This window comes from Sander vitreus, chromosome 1, assembly GCF_031162955.1.
Source record: "Sander vitreus isolate 19-12246 chromosome 1, sanVit1, whole genome shotgun sequence".
Classification (NCBI taxonomy): domain Eukaryota; kingdom Metazoa; phylum Chordata; class Actinopteri; order Perciformes; family Percidae; genus Sander; species Sander vitreus.
Genome location: NC_135855.1, coordinates 5,918,205 through 5,943,340, shown reverse-complemented (window position 1 = coordinate 5,943,340; position 25,136 = coordinate 5,918,205). Strand labels below are relative to the sequence as shown.

The window sequence follows — 25,136 nt, the reverse complement described above, 5'->3', positions numbered from 1 at the left end:
CACAGAGAACTATTTGCGCACACTAGTAAAATAGGCAGTTACTAGCAGGTCATGCGGTAATAATGAGCCTATATGAGAGGCACAAACTGTGACGCAAACTTAATGAATTGTGGTAACAGTCCTGTTTTCACAAAAGATATTAGTGGTGGACCAAATTGCCATTTAGAAGATGTTGAGCTGTTATAGACTGAGGCTTTGTCCTGAGTATTACGGTAGGAGGCGGGTCCTGTTAGAGCGTGGCTGCTCGGCTGGGCGTGTTTAGTCTTTGTGTATGTGTTGTCCTGTGACTCCTGTCGGGCTCTTGAGTGCTGTCCGCTCCTGCACGGCACTGCTCAACGTCGCAGAGACGGACACATAGCCTACGCACAGGGGCAGAAAGAGGGGCGGTGTATGGTAAGCCCAAAACAAACCGTCCGTGTGTCAACAGAGAACACTTGCCGGCGTCTCCCCTGCGGTCCGGTTGGATTTACTGTTGCGTCTGCTGCAGCTGAAGGAGGTAGACTATATAGCTGGTAGAGCCACTGCAGCAAGGAAGGTCAGCAGCGGAGGATTGAGCCACCGGAGGCAGGCAGGGAGGCACAGGAACCCCGTTCTGAGCACCGGGACCCCGCCCGCTCGGCCGCAGCGTCCACAGCTGGAGCTCACCGACGGTCACAGCTGTCATCCAGGTAACATGCATGGAGGGCTGTAGTGGTGACTCTGTGGTTGTTCCTCTGCGATGCCCCGTGTAATTCCATTATACTGCTATATAGTCCTGCGAGTTTACTCCACCTTTATATTGTTGATTCACCCAATGATTCGCAGCACTATGTTACTGTGATAGTCATCAAAGTTTGTGGCATTCTACAAGACGCTTTTATGCTCTAAGCGCTCTTCTGCTTCATCACACTATACGTTTTTATAAATGATAACAATTACCATGCTTTTACCACTCAATTATCGTCTATTTTATTATTTAAAAAAACTAAATATTGTATCATGTATTTCTCTGACAATCAGTTAGTTGTTTAAATATTTTTGACACAAATACTTGCTACTGGCACCAGCTTCCCAGCTTCATACATGTTTGATGGTTTTATGAATATTTCTGAATTCAGAATATATGATTCTATAAAAATCAGACTATCTTTAGGTTCTGAACTAAAGTCGGTGAAAACAAACATGCTATTTCCTAACTTTTCATAGACCAAACAATTCATTGATTAATGGAGAAAATTTTTAAACTAAACCACAATAGTGAAAGTAGGCCAATCTTAGTTGCAGCCAAAAAAACATGAAATAATCTGGCTTTTTCCTCAACAGTAGGCTCCATCACGGGGCAATTATTTTCTTTCCTGTACTTCCAACCATGACGCAGACTCATTTTAGAGATGCAGTTAGTGTCTATCAAGTTGACAGTATCCAAAGTCAGTCAAAAGTTCTTGCATTTTCATTCAAACATCGGGCCTGTTAGTGGTACACTGATACTCTTAATGACTATAGGTCAAGTTCAGGTAGCGACCTCCTTCCCATCACCTTAATCGTCTCTACCTTAAATGATGCCGTAGCAACGACCCCCTGTGGTTCTCATCCCTCCCTAGGCAAAAAGTCAGCCGGAGTCTGTTTGTTTGGTTGTCACTGAACAAATTCATAATTAGTTTGGTTTGTCCGTAGTAGTAGAATAGTGAGTTTATTGCAACATGGTCACACTTATTTGGCATTTTTTGTCACGTTATGGTCCTATAGTATACTTAAACCCCCTGAAAAGCATGTTTTCTCAAGGATATTCTCCCTGGCTGATCATGGAGCCCCTGTTTTAGTGCTGTTGTCTCAGCAGCCATAAAGCCATCCTGCTAATATCCTGGTAAGTGAGTTTGATAAAGCTGGGGAGGATAGGAGGGTTGTGGGGTTGGGAGTTGAGGGCATCCAGGGTGCAGGATTATGTCATTAAGAGTGTGTGTGTGTGCGTGTGTGTGTGTGTGTGTGTGTGTGTGTGTGTGTCCGTGCGTCTACTTCGAGCTATAACCTCTGTTGCCTGCTTTGGCTATGCCTTATCAAGCAGGCACACACACAGGCACACACACAAACACACAGAGGTACACATAAACACAGGCACACACATTTCTACTACTAAGCATACCTCCTGCTAATGGATCAGTTATAACAGTTGTCGTGTGTGTGTGTGTGTGTGTGTGTGTGTGTGTGTGTGTGTGTGTGTGTAATCTATAGCACTGATGATGCACGCACACAGACACTCACTCATGGTGAAGCTGTCTACTTTGTATGCATACAAAACATTCACCAATGAACTGAATAATGTGCATGCATGCTCTTACATTATTTGCATTCTGGTGTGTGTGTGTGTGTGTGTGTGTGTGTGTGTGTGTGTGTGTGTGTGGGGCTCAGTCTCCGGGTGAATGAGGAGAGAGGGGAATACAGTGGGGACATGGAGGGAGGGAGAAGGAGGAGATGGGGGATGGAGGGTAAAGGAAGAAGGGATAGTGAGAAGGAGGTTGAGAGGAAAATGAGAAAAGGATGGGGGGAGGAGGAGGGAGACTTCTCTCCAGTGTTTTTCCTGCTCTAATTTGCTCAGGCTCTGAACCAGCCTTTACGTTGTTTTGGAGGGAGAGAGACACTAAGTATTCCTACTGTCTCTCTAACGTGGCTTAATTGGTGAAGCTTAAGTAGCTACAGTCAGACTGGTGCAGGTCTGTAGTTTCACTACAGATGTTCTGTAGCCGTCTCTCGTCTTGCTAATTGTCCAATACCTCTGCTTTGTATTATGAACCAACCAGAAACATAGATTGTTTTCTGTGAGAGTAATTGACCTTTCGCTAAGCCCCGCCCTCCTTAGTTACTGTTGCTACGCCTGACAAGCTTTCGTGCCTGGCACGTCTATTACAGTGTATGTGTGCACCGGTGTCAGATATTTCCAAGGAGATAATATGTAATTTTTGTCGAACAGGTGAAATATCTGAGAGAGCAAGACAAAAGGGACTGCAGTATGCATTCGAGGGATATATCCACGACATAATATGCAACCTATTACAGAATAATTTCATCAAAATTGAAGCTAAAGCCGCCTCATACGCTGACTATTAAAATGGGAAACACACAAATTAACAACAGCTATGTTCATGCACAGCAGGGTGAAAAAGTGAAATTTGAAAATAATCGAATAATTATAAATCAAACAGCTTATCCATAAATCTTGTGGAATAAACACAAGACATTAGCCTGACCACTTTGCAATGATAACATTCTCCCGCTTAATATTTTTAGCGATTAACACAATGCTGAAATATATTTTAAAGTATGTCGGTGAGCCTCCGTCTTGCCTTTAATCATCTTATTTTACGTTAAAATATATGGATTATGAACAAAGAACCGTCATTATTTCCAAGCAATGCTGTGCTGAGTTAGCTAGCTAGCTAACATTAGCATGTTCTTACGGGACATTCTAAAACGCTTAACGTGGCTTAAGGTCAGAAAACAACGATCAATGATCACCAAATTTCTCTCTCATATTGCTCCTCATAACCACTGAAAACTGTCAAAAAATCAAACCCAAAGTCCAATTATTATGGACGTTATCTGACATTAAGCATTTCTGCTTCATTAGAGCTTATTGTAAGGAAAAAACTTAACGTGGTAAATGTACCTACTAACGTCCATAATAATTGGACTTTGGGTTCGATTTTTTTGACAGTTTTCAGTGGTTATGAGGAGCAATATGAGAGAGAAATTTGGTGATCACTGATCGTTGTTTAGGTACATTAAACCACGTTAAGCATTTTAGAATGTCCCATTTACCTTGGCGCAAACGTAGTTTTTGTTAATCCTGTCGACATTTAGTTGTGAATGGGGCTGCCCACACAGCTTGATCCACGCCCGGCATTTCTCCCCTTGGGTTTTAGGTTTTGGGAAGGGAAAAAAATCCCACCACCCCGTCCAAACTTTTAGGATACCGGGTATCAGACTTGCACAATCCATACGCAGAGCGCTTTGGCATGTTTCCCTCACTCGAAAGCTTGACAGACCTCCAGCGCCTAGTTACGGTTGCTAAGCCACGATTGGCCTGTGGCGGTCTTCGGGCATGGCTTAGCGAAGGGTCAATTAGGACAGCAAGGGTTCATTATATACAGAAAACAAAAAGATACGTATCAGTTTTAATTGTAAAAAATATTAAGGCTGTCAGTCGATTAAAATATTTTTGATCGCGATTGATCGCATGATTTTTCTATACTTAACTCATGATTGATTGCAAATTAATCTCAATTTTTTTTCATCAGTTCTAAATGTACTTGTATTTTTCAAGTTTTTAATTCTCAGGTGGTATTTAAGACTCAAGGTACTCCGGTGGTAACTCTTGTGGAGAGAACCATCTTGAGGGGCTTTGACACGCAAAGCCAAAAAATGAGTTGAGTTGAAAGGAATTTACGTTAAGTCGTTAATATCATGTTCATTTTGACAGCCCTAAAAATACGAGTATCGATCTCCTTAAAATTCTCCAAATCCACACACTTTTTTAAAACGAGCAGCTTGATTTAAAATAGTTTTTCCGAGTAGCTTGTGTCTTTCAAGTGTTGTGTAGTGTGGTGTTCATGTTGCTTAACTTCTGTCAGGAAGTAGTTTGTAGCATTGCTAGCTACAGTTTGCTAGTGGCTTCTATTAACACTGGAAATTATGAAAAAAAAAAAAAAGATCTTTTTTTCAACCAATTTGTAAAGATTTTACGTCTTCAATAGGAACCAATGGGCATGGGGCGGAGAGCCACAGACAGGATGGCAAAATTAGATAGCATTGAGAGATGGACTTTAACACGTTGTTGGTTTTGGACTATTCATGGGATTCGTTGACAATAAGAAATATAACGGACAGCATCAGTTATCATTTAAAGCATTGGAAGTAGAAATGAAATCCTCAAACTGACAGGCTTACTCTTTGGAGGTTTAAGTAATCCGTTAACCAATGCGTGATCGGAGCACGGCACCAACATAATATAATATAATATAATAATGACGCGCCAGATAGGTTGTTAAAAGAACCATCTGAGAAGCTGTCATTGGAAAGTGTTTGGAAAAGGGCAGGCACTTTAAAAAAAAATACCTGGCAGGTGATTGGATGAACCATCTGTCTATCACGTCCACCGTTGTTGTTTTAAGCCCCTGACACACCAACCCGATGGCCGACCGTCGGCAGAAAAGGCAGTCGGACTGATCAGTCGGCTCCCCGAGGTCAAAAAAGTGCCTTGGAACACACCGAAGCGACGCCAAATTGAGTGTACGTTGTGCGCGTGCGCGAGACGTAATACGTCTCCATAACAGCAGGTGGCACTAATCTGTATTGTCGCCCAAAAAATTACACCGGAAATGACGGAACATCTCTCTAGACCAAGTAAACACAGAGCACGCTGTCGTCAGTCATTGTTTTCATCAGAGAGTTTTGATAGTAGTCCAGAAGGATCGTTGTTGTCATTACTCGCTGAACGGAAGAAAATACGATGGCTAGTAATAAGAAGATACTGACGTTGTCAGCTCCGGTTTTCTCGTGCACTGATTCGCTAGTCAAGGGATGGCACACCACCAATCAGATTGGTCATTGAGTCCGACTGCCCACTGGCCGATTCAACAAGTCAAATTGGCCAAAATGGACGCCGTCGGCTCCCCTGACTGACGACGGCACGGAACACACCGAACAGACTCGAGTCACCGACCTCGCCGGACTGTCCGACGGCCGATAATCGGGTTGGTGTGTCAGCGCCTTTTAAACGAACAGTCGCGGCGGTCACACACACCTAAACCACGCCAGTAGCTGCCAGTAGCTCCTCCCCAGACGCTGATTGGTTCAGTCCGCTGCCGTTTGGACACAAACCCATTTACTTGAAGCCTGACAAGATGGATTATGGTGCGATACGTGATCCCGCGATTATTGTGTGATCTCGTCATATCACAAAAATCCAGCTGTCGTGCAAGCTAAGCAAAATAACCCCTGTGTCCAGATTTAAAGAATGTGACCAGTGTGCTCAGTCACCTGCCTGTGATGATGCATTACGAGTGTGTTCGTCTTGTCCTCCACACTATTATTTCAGCTTATTACAACTCTTGGCCTGTTTTTACATGTAGACAAAGTAACAATTAGGCTTTAGACAGAGCTCTGGTTTATGATGTTTGCCAGGCTTGTGTTCACACGCACACAGATTTGTGCACATACACACGTTTGGCATAGGCTTTAGTCTAACTAAAGCTGTATGTTTTCGACAATTTGGTCGCGGCGTCTCTATGGGCATCTATTGGGCTGTTCTCCAGCCTGTGGCTGTGCTCCCACTCTTTCTTCAGTGAGAAGTTATATAAGGATATGTGGTGTACATACGCTGTGTACATTTGCACATATGCAGGTTTTGGCACCGGGGGAGCAACACGGGAGCAGATGGATGATAGTCGAGAGTAAACGATGAGGATAGATGGATGGAGGAGAGAGCAGCAGACGAGGGAATGGCAGAATATGGTGATAGATGGCTCAGGGACAGCAGATAGTATGCCATCATGTAGCACCCTGTGGGCGTCATACGTCAGCTGTCACAGCATTACGTGCACCGTCCGTCTACCCTGCCAAAATAGCCACACTGGCCAATTCATCTCACGGAAATGGAACTGAATTCTAAAAATTGATTTGTGCTCAGTCGGGTGAAATAAAACTTCATCTTCACAGCAAATTAGTTTTGAAAATAAATTCCTGATGTCAGATGACTCCTATTAGGTGCCCCGTACAGATGAAAAACGTGACAGGATTGGTCCATAACACTGAAGTCTATATCACAAATTGGCACAATAAATGTAGCTATAAGTATTATTTATTTTTTTAATCATCAGTCCATGATATTTTATTTTCATGCTTTCTCCTGTGTGATTTCCTTGTCGAGTATTTAATAAATAAGCTGTAACTGGGATCATTCGTTTATGTGTAAAGCTTGACTTAAATATTGTGAATGTAACAAATAAATACTGAATTGTTATTTAAATGAAGTATTTCAAATAATAAACTGTGCACCAGCAACTATCTTCAAAATAAACATGAATTCTAATTGCAGTGTAAACCTTTTTAAATGCAACAACACATTGGTTAAAACTTAAAGAGGCATTTGAATTCCAGTTTATAATGTATGAAGTACATAAACATAGAATTGAATTGAATAGATCAGCCGTGCCACCGATACCCGATCCAGCTATTTGAGTCAGTATTGGCCTGATATCAGTATGGGATCGGTGCATCCCTAATTTATACAGTATTACAGATTCTGCTCAGGTCGTGTTCTTCCGCTCTGTAAATGTAGCGTCAGTTTGTGGGCACCTCTCCCTGACTGCTTGTTTTCATTTTATTTCCTCATCAAGTTAACAAGCTCAGCAACTTAATTAAATGAATGAGTTGGTGGTTTTGTGTGAATGGATCATAATCAGTGCAGGCAGCTTCAAGTGGTGTGTGTGTGTGTGTGTGTGTGTGTGTGTGTGTGTGTGTGTGTGTGTGTGCGTGTGTGTGTGTGTGTCCGCGTGTGTGTGTGTGTGTGTCCGCGTGTGTGTGTCTGCGTGTTTGTGTGTGTGTCTGGGGACTGCAGCTTGGAGCAAAGGATTGTGGGTGCAGTCTGGTTCTGGTTGACTAGAGAGAGAGAGAGAGAGAGAGAGAGAGAGAGAGAGAGAGAGAGAGAGAGAGGCCTGTAATTAGTGCTCAAGGCCAACCAACTGCCACATTCCACATCTGTAAATGACAGAGTGCAGGCTGGACTCTCTCTCTCTGTGTCTATCTGTCTGTCTGTCTCTCTCTCACAGTTTGTTCAGACCAGTTGTTTCCACATCGCAGCGTTCAAACCTCCAGAGGAGCAAGGAGATGAAGGCGGTCCTTATCGTCCTCCTCCTCCTGTGCCTTTATACTCGCTCGTCCCCTCCTCTCCTCCTTCTGTCACACCATTCAGGCTTTTCTTATCTTATACAAGATGACCATTCTGCCAGTGACAGTGCTTCAGCAGATCACTTCACTAGTATCTATTGATGCTACAATATTCTTAAAGCCAGTTGATTTAATGTGCTTAGTTTTGCACAGTTAGATCGTTACTAGTGTTACAACTATACTCCATCTCTTAAGCATCCATGAGCAGGCAGTGTTTTATATGATTGGTAATTCCTCTGCTAGTTCTTAATGTAACTGTGCAGGTAATAATCATTTTGGGTGGGTTGTGATGATGTCTACTTTATGCATATGCATCCTTGTTGCATTTACTGTTGCTTAAAATATGACCAATGTCTTATGACTGTAGCTGAAGTTATACCTTAACTTTGAGGGATTCCTGGCATAATGTGCTTCTGCTTCTGGGACAGAAAATGTCTTATTTTCAGGAAAAATAGGAGTCATAAGTATACAACACCTGCTTGTACCAACCACTACACCTACAAGGTTTAACATTCCAACGTTCGATTCCAACCTGCAGCCCTTTGCTGCATGTCACTCGCCCTCTCTCTCCCCTTTCATGTCTTCATCTGTCCTGTGAAAATAAAGGCCTAAAAATGTCCAAAAAAACCCAAAAGGTTTAACATTTGCCAAAGTCCTCTACAAGCAACCAATAATGGAGATACAATTCAAAAAACTAATTTGCGGATAACCTAATATAGTGAACTCATCAAAGTCATCAGTGAGAGACAGCGGTGTGGACCGTGATAGTAACAAGTGTACGGCTGTGACGGTATCGATTTTTGCGCGGTCACGGAAGGCTTGTATCACGTGGACGCGCCGACACTTTTGTTGTCATTGCTTAAAATTCCTCATGTGGGTAGCAGAAACTACGCACTACAGCTTTAAGCCTTACAACATGTGTCACAGCACAGCGTTTCCATTTCAGCTCAGTGTGAGTCATTACTGCGTTTTGCTGTCATTTACGGTCGCGCTGCTCTCTCCTCTCCGTTGATCTATTCCACAGTTCTATTCCAAACAGTTCAGAAAGCTCTTTTGTCAATAAAGTTTAAAAATGAAATAAAACGTTTGCCGACAATGTGGAGGGCGTACGCTTCAAGGCACAGCGGTCTAGCAGCTGAGCAGACAGAGAGCAGGGAGGGCGACTCCGCAGTCTGCTAACTTGTTGCTCTCTCTACCAATATAAGATGCTCTGTTTTAGGCTACGAAATGTGCATGCGGGTTAAAATTCAACCTTGCTGTTTTGTCGGGATTATGCTATAAGCAGAAGGAAACTCCGCTAGCTGCTAGGCTAAAGTCCAATGGATCTTTTTCACATCAGACATTTTTAACGATGGCGCAATTCCATCAAGTGTCCCAGTAAGCTATTTCAGTGAGTCTGCATGCACAATACCAGGACGTCTCCTAAGTGGAATGCAGCCATCATTAATGGTTTTGATTACACCTGTGCTTTTCCTAATATGACATGTCAACATGTCTGCCGTGAAAAAGGTCTATTGTAAAACACTGCAGCGGTAACATTAATGTGTCAACCTCAGCTGAGTACGGAGAAATGCCTTTGCCTTCCCTACCGTGTATTATATTAAATGTTTCCTGTAGAAATAATTCATAATAATCGGACACACAAGATATGTGTGTGTGTGTGTGTGTGTGTGTGTGTGTGTGTGTGTGTGTGTGTGTGTGTGTGTGTGTGAGATGGTCTGATGATTTGCTGTAGAGTTTTACTCCCAGGTCTCTCCCTCCTCAGTGTGATGGATAGCAGGGTGCTGGCCGGCTGTCCCCTGCGTCAGACTGTCTATATGTGACACTCTCCATAGAGGAATCGGTCAATACCAAATCATTCTTTTTTTTAATTTTTTTATAACAAGGCAAGAGAGCACCAATCTGACTGTAGGCTCTGTAACAACACTTCTCTCTTTACAAACTCATGTTAAATGCACAGAAATGGAAAATGAAGTTCCAAATATGTCATGCTAAAATACTGGGAAGAGGACATATTCCACGTACAAAATGATGAATAAAACATCAATATTTCTACAAAGGTGACTATGATATATATAGGCTTAAGTGTCAATAATCAGGGACCAATAGAATGCGAGTAATGTATTTTTCGGTTCAGGTGTAACATTTCCTTTCTTGACATTTTGTGAGTAGATTGTGAGACTGAAGAGCGTATGTCATCTATCTTTTAAGAAAAATAGTTTACAAAGTGGTTTGGTAGAACGGAGGAGGGAAACAAGTGGTGGTGGGGGGGTCAAGGAGGTTAGAGAAGATGGAGGAGAGTGTTTTTGGAGTTGGAGAAGGAGGATTGAATTTTGGTCTGACAGAAAGAGCTATTGGCTGCAGAAATAGAGGCAGTGAAGGATGAGGGAACAGATTGATAGGTAAGCGGGTCGTCAGGGTGTTTTTGATTTCCTTTCTGCTGCCCGTATAGTTGTTCTCTCGGCACGCACTGAGTCAGACAAACACGGAGCTGGGCAGGACTCGCCGTGAAGTAAGAAGACAGAGAGAGTGAAGAGAGGAGGGTAGAGTACTGTGGAGAGTATCTGTGGCAGAGTTGGGATGCAAGAGTATTTGAAAATAGAAAACGTTACACCTAGAGATGGTCCGATACCATTTTTTGCTTCCCGATACCGAGTACCGATCCGATACCAGTGTGTCATATATTTTATTATGTTTTAAGAACTGTATACTATCCCTGTATGGATGTGATATGATTTCTATCTTTGTTGTCAGTCTGGCTCAGGTTAAACTCTTTGTAAAACATGAATGCCACAGAACGTTTATTATCCAGTTTGCCAGTCAGTTATAACGGAAAAAGAACATAAATAAACTTGGTATCGGATCGGTGCATAAACTCCAGTACTTCCCGATACCGATACCAGCGTTTTAGGCAGTATCGGAGCCGATACCGGAACATCTCTAGTTACACCTCATAAGGTATTGTATTCGCAACACAAATAAGGGCTGGGTCCGGATTGACTTGCCGTTCGTTCCGGATGCGGACCTTGGTCCGGACTTTGAGAAGCCCTGGTCTAAAAAAATCTTAACGTTTAGCTACACAGTGTATAGTAGAGAGCAGTAATAAAAAAAGATTATGGTAGAAGCCAACATACCGAAGCAACACAGCATCTATCCTCATCAGCTGAATTTTCTTTGTTCCATACTGCCTTTCCTGCCCTAAAGTCCTGGCAGTACCGTGTCATGGCCTGTCACACTTTGACAGGTAGTATGAGTGGTAGGGAGGTGGGCCGTGTGTTTGCGTGTATGTGATCCCTGACCTTTATCTCGGAATCCTTTCCCCTCCTGTGTGTTTGTGGTCTAAGGCTAAAAAAAGTAAGTATCTGAAACAGTCCTCCTGATTATAAATCTGCTTTTTGTGAGTTTTGGTGCAAAGCAAGTTGTTAGTTGTTACATTACCATGATGGGGAATCACATGCGGAGAAGTTCTAGCATAATAGGCCTGTTATATTCCCATAGCCATGATGTTGATGAGCTGCATGATAAAGCAGCTGCTGCTGCCTGTGTGTCTGAGTTTCTGTTGCAGCATGACCACAGATAAGGAGTGGAATTTAAAGGAACGTTCAGACGTTTGGGGAAATATGCTTGTTTTGTCTTTTTCTCTGCGAGTCAGATGAGAAGATTAGTACATGTTTCATGAGTCTGCCAGCACATTTTCGCCAGATGATGTGAGACACATTTGTGTCATTTCATTAATTCAATTCAATTTTATTTACAGTATCAAATCATAACAAGGATATCTCAGGACACTTTACAGATAGAGGTCTAGACCACACTCTATAATTTACAAAGACCCAACAATTCCAGTAATTACCCCCATCGTCGAACCTTCAAATATATTCCAACGTTTCCGTCCGAAGCATTGAAGCCCCAAAAACGGTACTCGGGACAGCCCTAGATATTAGTCATCATTGCCGCCCTGGGAATCCTGTTTGTAGACACTCATTATCTCATGGGACCCACCCTAAGCATTAAGCGTAAGTATTTTTAAGTTTGGAGTTATATATAGCAAATATTTCCAAAACTAGCGCTAATAAAGCACAATATTTCACAGTATATAACAACACATTGAAGATGGTTAATAGGGTTTGGATTCAAAACCGATTCACCGATAAATGTAGTTACTTTTCCCATGTGATTGCAATAGACTAATAATAATAATAAGAATAAATGGATTTTTGGAATTCTATGAATCGATTTTGAATTGGTAGAGCTTGAATCGCGATACGAATGTGCATCTATTTTTCTTTTTTGCACACCCCTACTGGTTAATCCCCTCTGATGTGATGATGACTGACTATAATTCATTTTGTCACCTCCTTGTTTTGCAAATTCATGAAGTCCCTGTCTCATGCACACAAAGCAGCAGCAATGATTTCAATTGAAAGTGAGAGAGAGAGAGAGAGGGAGAGGGAGAGCGTGGTGGTGGTAGGATGTGCGTGGAACTGGTTTGATGTCAAAATCAATGCGTACGTCATTAATAATGAAAATGTTTTTGTACTAGATGAAACTTGTGAAAAGTAATGGAAAGAAAAGCTGTGTGTGTGTGTGTGTGTGTGTGTGTGTGTGTGTGTGTGTGTGTGTGTGTGTGTGAGAAGTCTGTCCAGGAAGACAGTAGCTCCGACGACGGCGGCCACCTGTATACGAGAACGCGACTGTCTTTATAATCTATCTTTTCAGTAAACTGTCTGTACACTTACAAAGTTCTCAATGCTTCGGTTAACATTTAGGGACCCTCATTATGCTACCGTTGAAGTGTGGTGATATTTCTAGCCTTTTTAGTGGTCTAAATAGCGATTTGTTTTCATTTCCCTGTGCCGCGAATACTAGCGCTGTAAGCTAATCAGCGGTCCGCGCTAGCTTGTTTCAGGCTACAAACACATTCGATTAGCATGAAAACAGAACGACAGAGTGGGTACACATTTGTTATTAACCCCTAGATTCGTTTTGCGCCGGAATTGTCCTTTAAGGGCTTACTAACAGCAGTCTAAATAGAACTGGTGACATTCTTTAGCTGGGTAAAGAACTTGGGACAACATTTCCAGCATAAGAACTCATGCTATGAAGCGCGATTTATGATATCTGCGTTAAATCTATGCCGTGGCTACGTACGTAGGATTGAGAAACGCTATACCGGACCTCACGCCGTAGCCTGACGTGCACCTCTGGAAAAATGTAATTACACGTCGTGGTGACGCACATCGCTCGGCCGTGGCTTGGTAGCGTTGCATTTCCCCTGACCCGTTTCCTGGTTCTCCTTCTCCGTAAACAACATGAAATCAAGGAGAGGGTTAACTTTTCCTGCTACAGATTTCCTAACGTGGTCAGAAAGCACAGGGGAGACACTTTGTTTCTCTCACTGTGCCTCTGGAGTTAATCAGGTTACTCTCTCATTCGCTCTACCACACACTCCCCACGCACATACACACATGCCGGCTATTCTCTTAAAGAGATCGACGCACACACCAACACACAAGTATAAACTAAAAAGCTCTGCGTGGAGCTTCTGCAGGACCATAAATCACGCTTAAGTCGAGACAGTGGTACCCCAGGTCTCATTCAGGTCAGAGTCCAACATTACAGCAGTAGGTCATAACCTATCTCTGGCAGAGTAGAAGTTCTGCTCTGTGTCTCCATAGATGACGGGAGACATAAGGGCTGTTTGATAAGACAGTGCTGCCTCACAATCTCCCATCCTGCCAAGGCCAGGGAGGGAAGTTACATCCACGTACTTACACATTCACTCACTCACTCAATCACATTCATACTCGCAGAAATGGCAGTAGAAACACTGGATAAGATGTTCTTTGACCCAGACTGTCACAGATTAATGTGCTGCTTGGTATCTGGGCTACCTACAGTACAACTTGACTTGTTACGGAGGTAGGAACAGTTGTTGTTGTTGTTGTTGTTGTTGTTAATGATCCAATAGCATCTTCACAAATTCATAGATGAGTGAAGAAAGACCTTATTTGGTCATCTTTAATCATGTATGTCCAGCAGGAGTTAAAATACACATTCAGGAAGACAGGACCTTCAGAGTTGGGATGGCACTAAATGACACTACACTGTGGTTAAACGGTACTGCTTAATGCTAATTCTTCTCGATTTGAGATTCATTAAATGCTTGTCCGAACCTTGTTTACTTATCCAGAGTCCAGCTGCCCCTGAGTTTTCCCTAACTAACTACAAAATGCAATGCTTTTGAAACCTGAGGTTGCTCATCAGATCAAATCGGATCAGGCACATGCTCGTCAGACCCTTTACTGGACATATCTAGCCACTGTTTTTATCAGTGTCTGTTGTTTGTAGAGTTGCTTTGCCCAGTGCAGTTTGTAGTCTCGCTAAACGGCCAAACTGTGCACAGCGGTGCTTTGAGCTAACCTGCTGACATCAGTTTTCTAATGTGATTATGGCTCTAGATGAGAAGTCAGATCAACACTAAGGCTGTTCATCCTGAGGGGGGGCGTGAAAGTTTTATACCCGCATTACGCTGCAGCACCCAGTTTGCATTGACACGTCTCTCTGGCCGGCTGCCCTGCCTGTTTCAAAGCAGGGAATGTCATGACAAGCTGCCAAATGAACATAATTGGCACTTTGCTGTCACAGTGACTGTATTCTGTGCTGCATGGAAATAGGCTTTCATGTAGTCTCACTCAGTGATATGATACAAGCCCCCAGGTTTTCTCCATGTTGTTTTCAGATTCAAGAAGTCACTTTTTTGTGTTCAAAATGCTCCGTTTTGCTCTTTTTGTTTTAACATAAATGCATTCAAATACTTCACGAATCCACTTCATTGTGGCTCTCTTGTGATGGGAAGATAAATAAATAAGAGTGGTTATGGATGTGAGTGTTTGCAGTGTATGCATGCAATCATCTGATATGGGGCTGGAGACGGAGTGTCTTGTCTGTCTGTGGCCCAGCTGTCCAGGGACGTGTTTGTGGGTGAGCGTGGGAGTGCAGTTGTGTGTGTGTGTGTGTGTGTGTGTGTGTGTGTGTGTGTGTGTGTTTGTGTGTTTATCCCCATCGTTATCTGTGACAGATAGTTATGAGCAGACAGACTGACGCTTTCCCAAGTGTTAGCCTTGGGGCGGACTGGGGAGAGGCGTGTGTGTGTGTGTCTCTGTGTGCGACTGTGTGTGACTGTGTGCGACTGTGTATCTGTGTGTGTTTGAGAGGGAGAGAGAGGGAGAGAAACAAAGAGATGAGCGTCTGAAATGCTCTTTTTTCTCAAACTCCACCACTTTTGGTTTTCTTATTCTTACACACTTCCATTACTGCTTTCTTTCTTTGTCTTTCAGTTTCTCTCATTGTCTGTCTTTGCTGCTCTCACCGCAAAAACATTCATTTTCACAAGTCCTTCAGTCTCACATCCAGTGTTAAAATGCTTTTTCTTTCTGAAAGGATCAAGCCCATTTACTACAAATTATGCCTACTTTATTTGTACATTAAAGAATTAGTTTGCATTTTACTTTCTGGCGGAGATAGATGGGAAGATCGACAGTGGTTAGCTGGTTAGGTTGGTTAGTGGTTTGAGGGAATGTAACTGGTGCAGCAACAAGTCCGGAACAAAAACCATATATTAAACTTTAACCTGGAAATAAATACTGGAATTGTTTAAATGCTCTGAGCGATAAAACACAACACATGTTCTTATAGCGTCCATGTTTTTTTCCCCCCACATTCAAGGTTGTTCCTGCATAGATAAAGTTGTGCCCCCCCCCCCAAAGAGGTTTTAGCCAACTCCAAAGGAAAATCACGAGCGCCAAGCCGACTTCATAACACTTTGTGATTGTATTATTTTACAAATTAGCTACAACAGTAATAGTAGTTTATGTAAGTCACTCCTAAATTGTTCAACTTCAGAGCAAAACATGCTCCTTGGGGAAAAGGTTACTGTCAAGTCCTGTTCGTAGTAATAAAAAAAATAAACTGGACTTTTTGGTCAAGTGTAGTAGGCCAAGGTCCCGGATGGGAAAGCCCCCTTACTGCATTATATTCCATTGTATTTTATACTTCTAATTGTTACCTGCCACCAGAATTTTTTGTTTTCTTTAAACATAAATGCATTCACCATAAATCGGTGCCTAAAAATGTATCAGAATGCAAGAAATTAAGTATTTGACGCTGAAAATGTACTGGTGGAGGACCCCCAGATGCCCAATGTTTCCCATACATACTGTAGCTTATACTTGGGCGCCCAGCTCAGGTACATAGGTTTTGACCCGCCCAGGTAGATAAAATCCGAATTACATTTTCTTTGTCCAATCAACAAGGTATTTTTAATTTTTTTTATAATGCAGACAGACCGGCGGCCTCCAGCCCCTCCCCCCTGAGGTTGCATGTACATGACAGCGCCAACGATTTACTCCAGGCTCAGAGGCTGGTAGTAGCACGCTGCTTGTAGTGATGTGGCTTCCCGTGGGATTAACTGTACTGATAAAGCGTCTGTTTGTTCCCGCAGCAGTTTACAGTAAAGAGCTGACCGCTAACCGGAGCTAATCATGCTAACCAAGCCGGTTCACGTTCTTCGTCTCTGTGCCCGTACCCATTAACTGTAGTTATAGACTCGAGCCCAAATAAAAACCAACATTTTATGAAGTTGGCTGTACAAGTTTTAAACTACAATCCAGAGTTTTTGGAATGACAGCTACTGTTCAGATCAGATCTTGAGTGAAACAGGACTTATGTAACATCATATTACGTTTGTTTGTAACAATGTACAAACAAACCAACCAAGTTGAATTCACGTTAGCCATAACAACGTTATTGTCAAGGTTGGTGTAATAGCAGGCTTGGACCCAAAATGAAGGATGGAGCGAGGAGGCAGCAGGGCGATTTTAAAGGTTTAACCGATTAAAACAGATACAAACAAAAGGTGTCCTAAAGCAGGCAGGTAAAAACTGGCAACCGAGATCCAAACAAACAATCAATACAGTGAAAACTAAGGAGCGCAAGAAGCTACAAGGAATAAACTCCACAGGGAGAGACGCAGGGAATGACAACGATCGGACAGCAGACAGAGAAAGCACAGAGACTAAATAGGTAATGAGGGCAGTAACAAGCGACGGGTGACAAGAGGACTGATGAACAGATGAGACACATCAGGGCCGGGCAGACAATCACAAAGGCGGGAAAACAACACAAGGCAGGAAGTAAAACAAGACATGACAGAGAATAAAATATGAAAATGAAGGCATCGAAAACATACACAAGGATAGAACCGGGAAACCAAAACAGAGAACGAAAAGAACCATGAACAAGGAATGAGAATACAGCAAAAACAGGAAATGGTGAACAAACAGGGAATGAATAAAAAAAAAACTAAAAAAAACAACAGGAAAAACCACAACTGAAACCGCAGCCCTAACAGTTATAAAGTTATAATGCACCAGCGTCATGGTTATAGCTTGTTCCATTTGAGCATGTGCAGGAAGTGATAAGGGCAGCAAGTATGTATGGGAGCTGTTATCAGCAGCAGCCAGTGGCGTATACGGGTTTGCAGCACTGAACAATCCCAGCACCTTCAGTATGCCCCGGGTGGGGAATGTTTCAATCAGTGTCAGCCCCCACACAACTGTTTTAAACAAGCTGAACGTTTGTCACACAGCACTGAGTCAGTTGTGTTTTTGCGCTGGTTTTGGTCACAGTGCTTTTATTTCAATCGCCGTTAAAGGTGCCGTAGGTAGAATTGCGAAGATCCAGGACTTAGCCAAAATATTTGAACATCGACAACTTCTCACTCCTTCCCCCCTTTTCCGCTAAAGCCCAAAACGGTCTCCTAAGCCCCTCCCCCCACAAGGGAGAATGAATGCGTGTGCATGAGCAGCGATTGACACGAAGTTAGACACCCCCCGGGCCCTGATTGGTGCATCTGAACAGGGAGCACTACAGGCTGTAGGTGGTGCCAGAGGAGTCAGATTTTTTTTTTAAATGACCTGCTTCATGTAGTTCTACTGGAACATAGGGTCAGTTTTAGCAAATATGACGGAAAGTTAGTTTTATAAGTAGGGCTGGGCGATATGTAGAAAATCAAATATCACGATATTTTTGACCAAATACCTCGATATCGATACCGCAACGATATTGTAGTGTTGACTATTGGTGCTTTCACAAAATATTTACACAATGAGATAAAAAAAAAATAATAATAATCATCAGTAATGTGGATATAATGACTAAGTGGGTAAAGGCAAATAATAGAACTGTCTGGTAAGTTCAGGAAATGACACAACTTTACTGTAATGCAGCCTTTAAAACCAGGAAAAGACAACACTTATGTCATATCACGATATTACGATATCCAAAATCTAAGACGATATCTAGTCTCATATCATGATATCGATATAATATTGATATATTGCCCAGCTCTATTTATAAGTCTTAACTACTGCACCTTTAAAATGTAAAAGCGGGGTAGGCTGGAGATATTGGGACCTTTTTTGTCAGTGTTGTACAAGTGCGACAGCAGAACATACCAATGCAGACCTGTTACATACCGAACTTAAAAAAAAGTATCCAAAGCAAATATTTGTTCTGATTGAAGTCTCTTGTATTCTCTAGGGCTCCTGTCCTGCCCTGCTCTGTGCCCCCTGAGTCATTCAGAGTCTCACAGTACCAAAGGCACCCGCAACGGATACGATCCCTCACTGGCTTCTCACTACTCAACACAGGCAATTGAGTTGTAGGTGAGTGCTTTCAAACTAAAATGTTATTTGGTTTGTTTTGAACGGGTACATTTATAAGATAGACTTACATGGGGAAAGAGACGTCTGTAAGTCAGTGGGTATTGGAATTGGTGCATATAAATTCAGCAGAATGCCGAAAATTAAGTTTTGACTCTTAAAATGTCTTAGGGGAACGACCGCCAGCTAAATATGTGCCCCCCCCCCCCCATGTTTAAATGAAACTCCCAGCCTTTGCGTATACACACTAGGGCTGTGTATTGGCAAGAATCTGGCGATACGTATCATGATACATGGGTCACGATTCAATATATTGCAGTATATTTCGATACGGTGCGTAAGGCGATACATTGGGATTTTTAAGTATAATTTTAGAAAAACTAATATTTAAAAAAAAGACATGTTGTGAATAAAAGTCAAAGAAAGAAGTTTATTAAGAAGTACATTTCAGTACACAGAAAATCACAGTGCCAGTTTGGGATTGTGGTTCACAGGTTCTTAGTGAGCTAATGTTTATATGCCAAAGTAGGCCAATGTTCAGCAATAGCTACATTGTTAGCTTCTAGCAAAAAGTCAGGCACTGCTAGGCACTGTTAGGCGAGGACACTAGTGGTGTTTCAGCATAGCCATCTAGCAGTAGGGGGTTTAAACACAATATAAACGTGACCCGCTGTCTTACATGAATATTTTTGCACGTAAACTTTAAAAAAAAAGAGATTGGCAGTGGATACAGTTTCATTATTGTTGGAACAAGGACATTCAATCAGCCAATAAAGAATCATCAGAGTTACTTTTGCTTTTTCAGCAGCTCTCTTCCTCTCTCCCATATGAACCTAATTTAATTGCGCAAAGCATGTCGCTGCCGCTACAGGGTTAGCCTAGCTTAGCATAAATACTGGAAGCGGGGAGAAACAGCCGGCTTGGCTCTATCCAAAGCTCTGAAGGCCACTTGGTTAATATGTTGAAGCTCTGTGTTTAATCTGTACACAGTTTTAAAAACGAGTTCCATGCTGGAACTATTTCTTGGTAAACAACAGTAGTGTCGTGAGTACTATGGGTGCCTCAGTATTCATGGGTCGGGACCTCTGACTATATCAAACTCTCGAGTTTGTTGTGCAGGGCACAGTAACCGGATGTGCGGGTGAGAAGTGTAACAAACAAAACATCCCAATTTTGGATGATGGAGTATTGAGGATGAGTTGAGGAGTGCCACAGCCTGAGGAAAGAAGCTGCTCTGTAGTCTTGCGGTCCGACAGCAGATACTTCTGCATCGCTGGCCGACAGCTGCAGGGCGAACACACTGTGGCTAGCTGGCTGTTGTCTTTTTAATATCCTTTGGGCTCTGCACAGGCCCCTCACCTCACCGTTATCACTGGTGCTCGGTAGGTACCTAACAATGATGTTCTGAGTGGTTTCATCACCCGCTGCAGAGCCCTGCTGTCCCGGGCCGTGCTCATCACATGCCAGGATGTCAGGATGCTTTCTGTTGCTCCTAAAATAGCAGATTGCCATGATACGAAATAGCTGAAAGTCTGCAGAAAACTGCTTGGTGGAGAGAGGCCTGCTGGAATTTAGGAGATGCACTTCAGTATGTGGATAATACCAGCTCCTGTGCATGTCAGAATGTATCCAACTTCTAAGATGAATGGGCTGACTGATACGTACTGAAGGTATGTAGATTATTTCAAAATGAATGAATAAGTTTGAATGGAAGGAGAAGAGTGAGAGATAAAGAAGAAGAGGATGAAAAGAAGGAAATAAGAGTGAATAGAAGAAGAAGAGAGGAGACAGGCATGGAGGAATAGGGGCTGATTGGCTGACTGATTTCATGAGTCACTTGTCTGCAGGCTATAGAGGCTGGAGAGACAGGTGTGTGTGTGTGTGTGTGTGTGTGTGTGTGTAATGTGTGTATATGTGTGTGTGTGTCTGTGTGTCTGTGTGTCTGTGTGTCCACGGCTCACTGTAGAGAGTGTGCGTGCATGCGTGCGTCGAGGCTATAGAGGCTGGAGAGACAGGTGGTTGTGCCCCCACGGCTCACTGTAGTGTGCGTGCGTGTGTGCGTGCGTGCGTATATGTGTCGAGGCATACAGAGATACTGACCAGATGTGATTTTTGATGTTCAAAAGTCTCAGCCTGTGAAGGAAAATACTCAGGAGAGGATAAAGGTCATAACTCACAAACATACATAAACACACACACACACACACACACACACACACACACACACACACACACACACACACACACACACACACTGTCTGTCTGTGGGAAATGTAGTAGTTGCAGGTTTGTACAGAGACAGCCGACCCATACTCATACAGCTTTGAACAGTCAGCCAGGTCATATACAGCTCAGCCTTGTGTATTGTTCATTTTTATTGTGGGAAATTCTTCAGATCTGTAAATTAACTTGTGTAATTAAAAACATACTATTGTATCTTTGCTGTTTATATCACTTCAGCTGTAATCAGATGACATTTTCTCACAATGAGCAACATTTAAAGGAAAAACGTACCAAAACCTGCTTCATTAACGTTTTTACGTTCCAAATTTGAAGCCCCTATGTATGCATTTTGAAAACTGCCAACTTTGGTGCCTCCCTTTTTTTTGTGTGCAGACAAACAGAAATGTCTCTGTGTTGTCAGTAAGTGAGACGCACACATAAGTTCAGGATCTATGGAGTTAATCTATAAAAGAAAAGAAAACACGTGTGCATGATGGCAGAGCACCGCTGATGATATTACTTATGATAGAGAGTGCCATCTCTTTCACGCTCATTACACCAATGCATCACAGTTCATTTTATAGTGATACAGACACTGTTGTCAGCGTCGATCAGAGGAGCCTGAACTGTGGTTGGATATGTGTTGTTGCAAGGGCTGCTAGCTTGTCAGGGAATAGACTGTGAACACTCCATTGATTCAGTGTCATCACACACACACACACACACACACTCTCTCACACACACACACACACACACACACACACACACACACACACACACACACACACACACACACACACAGAAAGAACCAGCACAGGATCAATGTGGCTGCATCAGTCAATCAATGTTCTGCCCTGGCTATGAATTAGATCTTGCCTCGACAAGATGCCGTGTGTGTGTGTGTGTGTGTGTGTGTGTGTGTGTGTGTGTGTGTGTGTGTGTGTGTGTGTGTAGTGTGTGTGTGTGTGTGTGTGTGTGTGTGTGTGTGTGTGTGTGTGTTTCCAATAACTTATCACTATTCATGCAGTGTCTGATGGTGCAATTTAAAACCCATTTCAAAGTACTTAAAGACACTCCAGTTTCATCCATCTTTTTTGTCTTTTAGTTTTTCTTGTATTGTATTATTTCGATACATTCTTTTATATGACCAAATCCAAGGCTAGGAGAGGTGTGTCCAAAAACAGTAACTCAGTTTATTTGGGCTACAAGTTCTTGGAGCCTTTTTGGAATCTGTTTGGAATGAAGTGGCCAGTAGGTTTATTGTCCCTTCTTGTACTCTGTTTGTGACAGGATCCCGAGTAATCCCCCCTCAGTGTGTTTATGACACACACACACACACACACACACACACACACACACACACACACACACACACACCCAGACACTTATTTAGCCTACAGCGTAGATTGATTTGAATCAAAGGATCACCGTTTTTGGTATGGAAGTCCACAGATGCCAATATTAAAATAAAAATAATTTCATCAAACTGAAATCTAATTTTGTAATTTGTGTTTGCATGATGTATGAGGAAAATTTCAATGAAAAAAAATCCAATCCTTCTTTTCATTGTTTTAAAAATGCATATTATGAGGTAATATTAAAACAGATTCAAGATTTCAAATTTCAACGTTTTTATTTGTCACTACAAATTGTGCAGTGAAATACACAATGGCATACTCTTGTGGCTAAGCCAAGAAGGCTAGTGCAATATAGGAGCCTAATTAAGAAAGAAAATATATTAATATCTCTGTATCTTTGACCCTTGTGTATATGTATTTTAATCATTGAAATTCTATAGTGTATACTGATCCCAGTTGTAAGCAAACTATACAATATTGTACAGTAGTGCAGTTATTCAATGTGCAGGGCATTGCAAAGGATTCACAGAGGACAGTGTGCTGGACAACGCACAGGATAGACAGGCTATACTGCCTCATTTTGTTTTATCATGTGTGCCCATTACAATCGAATGTTTTAATTTCATGTACCCAGGACTCCCTGCAAAGTAGCGTTGGTTTCATTATAAGGGAACTTTACATTTAACCAGACTTCAGTGCTAAGCTGATGAAGACAGTCAAGAAAAAGCTCTGTAAACTTAGCTTCTAGTTCTCCCTCCACTATCCATGCACACTTAGGGCCCTATCTTGCACCCGGCGCAGCACAAAGCCAGACGCAAGTGTCTTTGCTAGTTTAAGACCGACACAGTTGTCAATTTCCCGTCCAGCGCCCGCGTCGTTTAAATAGCAAATGCACCTGCGCCCATCTTTGCACCCATGGGAGTGCTGGTCTTACAGGGAGGTGTGTTCAGGTGCATTCTTGGCGTATTGCTATCTTGAGGCAGCGGGAAGTGATCGCACCATGACCAACAAAAACCTGGTCTAAAGTCAATAGCGCAGCATTTCATTGTTATTTTAACAGCGAATTAGTAAAATGCGCCTAGGCTCGTGCACAGTGTGCGCACACTATGCTTGTTACACACACACACAGGGAATCGCTGCAGCACACAAACATGCAAAAGATTACAAATAAAAATATTATGGTGCAAATCCGCCATCATAATAGCAATGCGCCAAGGTCCAAACGCGCCTGGCTTTTTAAAGGGAACGGGAGATGACACTCTGATTGGTTTATTGCATGTGATGCCCAAAACACACCTATGAATTAATGAAGACACTAAGTGCAACCCTTTTGGACCATGCGCCCCGCGCACGGACCCTTTTTTCCGCCGTCAAACTAGCAAAAGTGTGTTTGGACACGCCCTAAACGCACCTGTGCCAATGTGCTTCACGCCGTGCGCTTACAACGTTAAAATAGGGCCCTTAGTGGGATTGTTGATTGCAAACCGAAGCTTTTTCGTTGTCGCAAGAAGGCCGAAGCTGCCTCCATGTTTTCCATGAACTCGCCATCATAAAGTGAACCTGCACAGGTGTGTTGTTCTCTCATTGTCTTTTCTCTTACTTTCTTTGTCCAGTTATTTCCCTGCTGGTGATGTTGATCTTTTGACTTTAGGTGAGGCTAATAAAATGACATTTGATGTGTCATTTTGGGGATAGGTGTTTGCTTTTCTGTTCTGTTTAATCTGTTTAAGCTTTACAGCTACTGCTCTAAGTTATACTAACCTTCCGGGACGTAAATCGTAATAGTCGTAAATGTTGACTGTTGTAATGATGATGTTCCCTCTTTTCCTTTAACTCTCGTTCTCCAATACACTCATGCCCTTTTCTTTCTTTCTTTCTTTCTTTCTTTCTTTCTTTCTCTTTCTTTCTTTCTTTCTTTCTTTCTTTTTTTTATCTTTCTCTTTCATGCTCTCTCCCTCTCTTTTTTTTTTTCTTCTTTTTTTGTAAGTATGATTTACTCCCTGTAAATGTTTATATGTCCTTATTGGATGTCAATTTCATTTGTTTAGCTTGCAGACTGAGCTTTACAGTGCCAATGCAATCTCCTCTATACATCTGTTTTGTAAGACTTTTGAGATGCCCTGGCTTTGGATTTGGTCTTATTTGCACAATCTTTTCATATCTTTTGACCAAATAAATATTGCTAAATATTATTACAACTACTAAAGGATTTTTCTTTTACATGTGAATATTAGCAGCCTTTTACCAAAAAATGTATTCACTCAGAGCTCGGGTTGTCTTCCACAAACATTACATGCTCTGAAACTTAGCTGAGTAGCAAAATTAGACACTGAAATCGAACAACCAAATGATGTGTGATATAGAGCTGACAGACGCACCAGAGGCGGTCTACATGTGTTTTATTAAACTGAGTGTTTATTTTGTTAAAGTAATTGTTCGTGAGAAGAAAAATATGTCACTATTGGAAATGTATACAGACCCCCAACCACAGTGAAAAGAAGCTTTTATCTTTCAGGCTCCTTCTGATTGGAATAAGTTACCTTTTAAACACTGTTCTTTGTCATCATTTAGCTTGAAAATGTGTTGTTTTCTCATCTTAAAACAGATTGCCAATGTTTTTAGTTTCAGGCTTCCATATGATATTTCTTACGTTAATGTGGTCAAATACTGTGTGGCCGGGTTGGCTCAGTTGGTAGAGATATCACCCAAATTATGTGTGCAATGTGCATCATATGGATGGGTGCACTGCATATGGTTAGCTGTGCAAGGGTGAAAGGATTTCATCAACATCTACAACACAGCCTTGATGATGCATTGCTTGCTGACATATTATACCACATATATATCGGGTCATCACAAAATGTCCTTTGTCAACACATTTAAATAATTTAAGAAAACAATAAACCTGAAA

At 42.2% G+C, this 25,136-nt stretch overlaps 1 protein-coding gene across 3 annotated transcripts in view; it reads left to right on the top strand.

The window, feature by feature from the left end:
• Nucleotides 1–284: 284 nt before the first annotated feature.
• dok4 (docking protein 4) overlaps nt 285–25,136 on the top strand; it is an 88,560-nt gene continuing 63,708 nt past the window's right edge. Inside the window, exons 1-2 of one of the 3 annotated variants that reach the window (XM_078254192.1) lie at nt 285–668; nt 18,523–18,643. The gene's annotated coding sequence lies outside the window, so the exon portion shown is untranslated. Of the gene's footprint in view, nt 669–18,522; nt 18,648–25,136 lie in introns of all 3 variants that reach the window. The other 2 variants (XM_078254111.1, XM_078254272.1) reach the window with 2 other exon arrangements.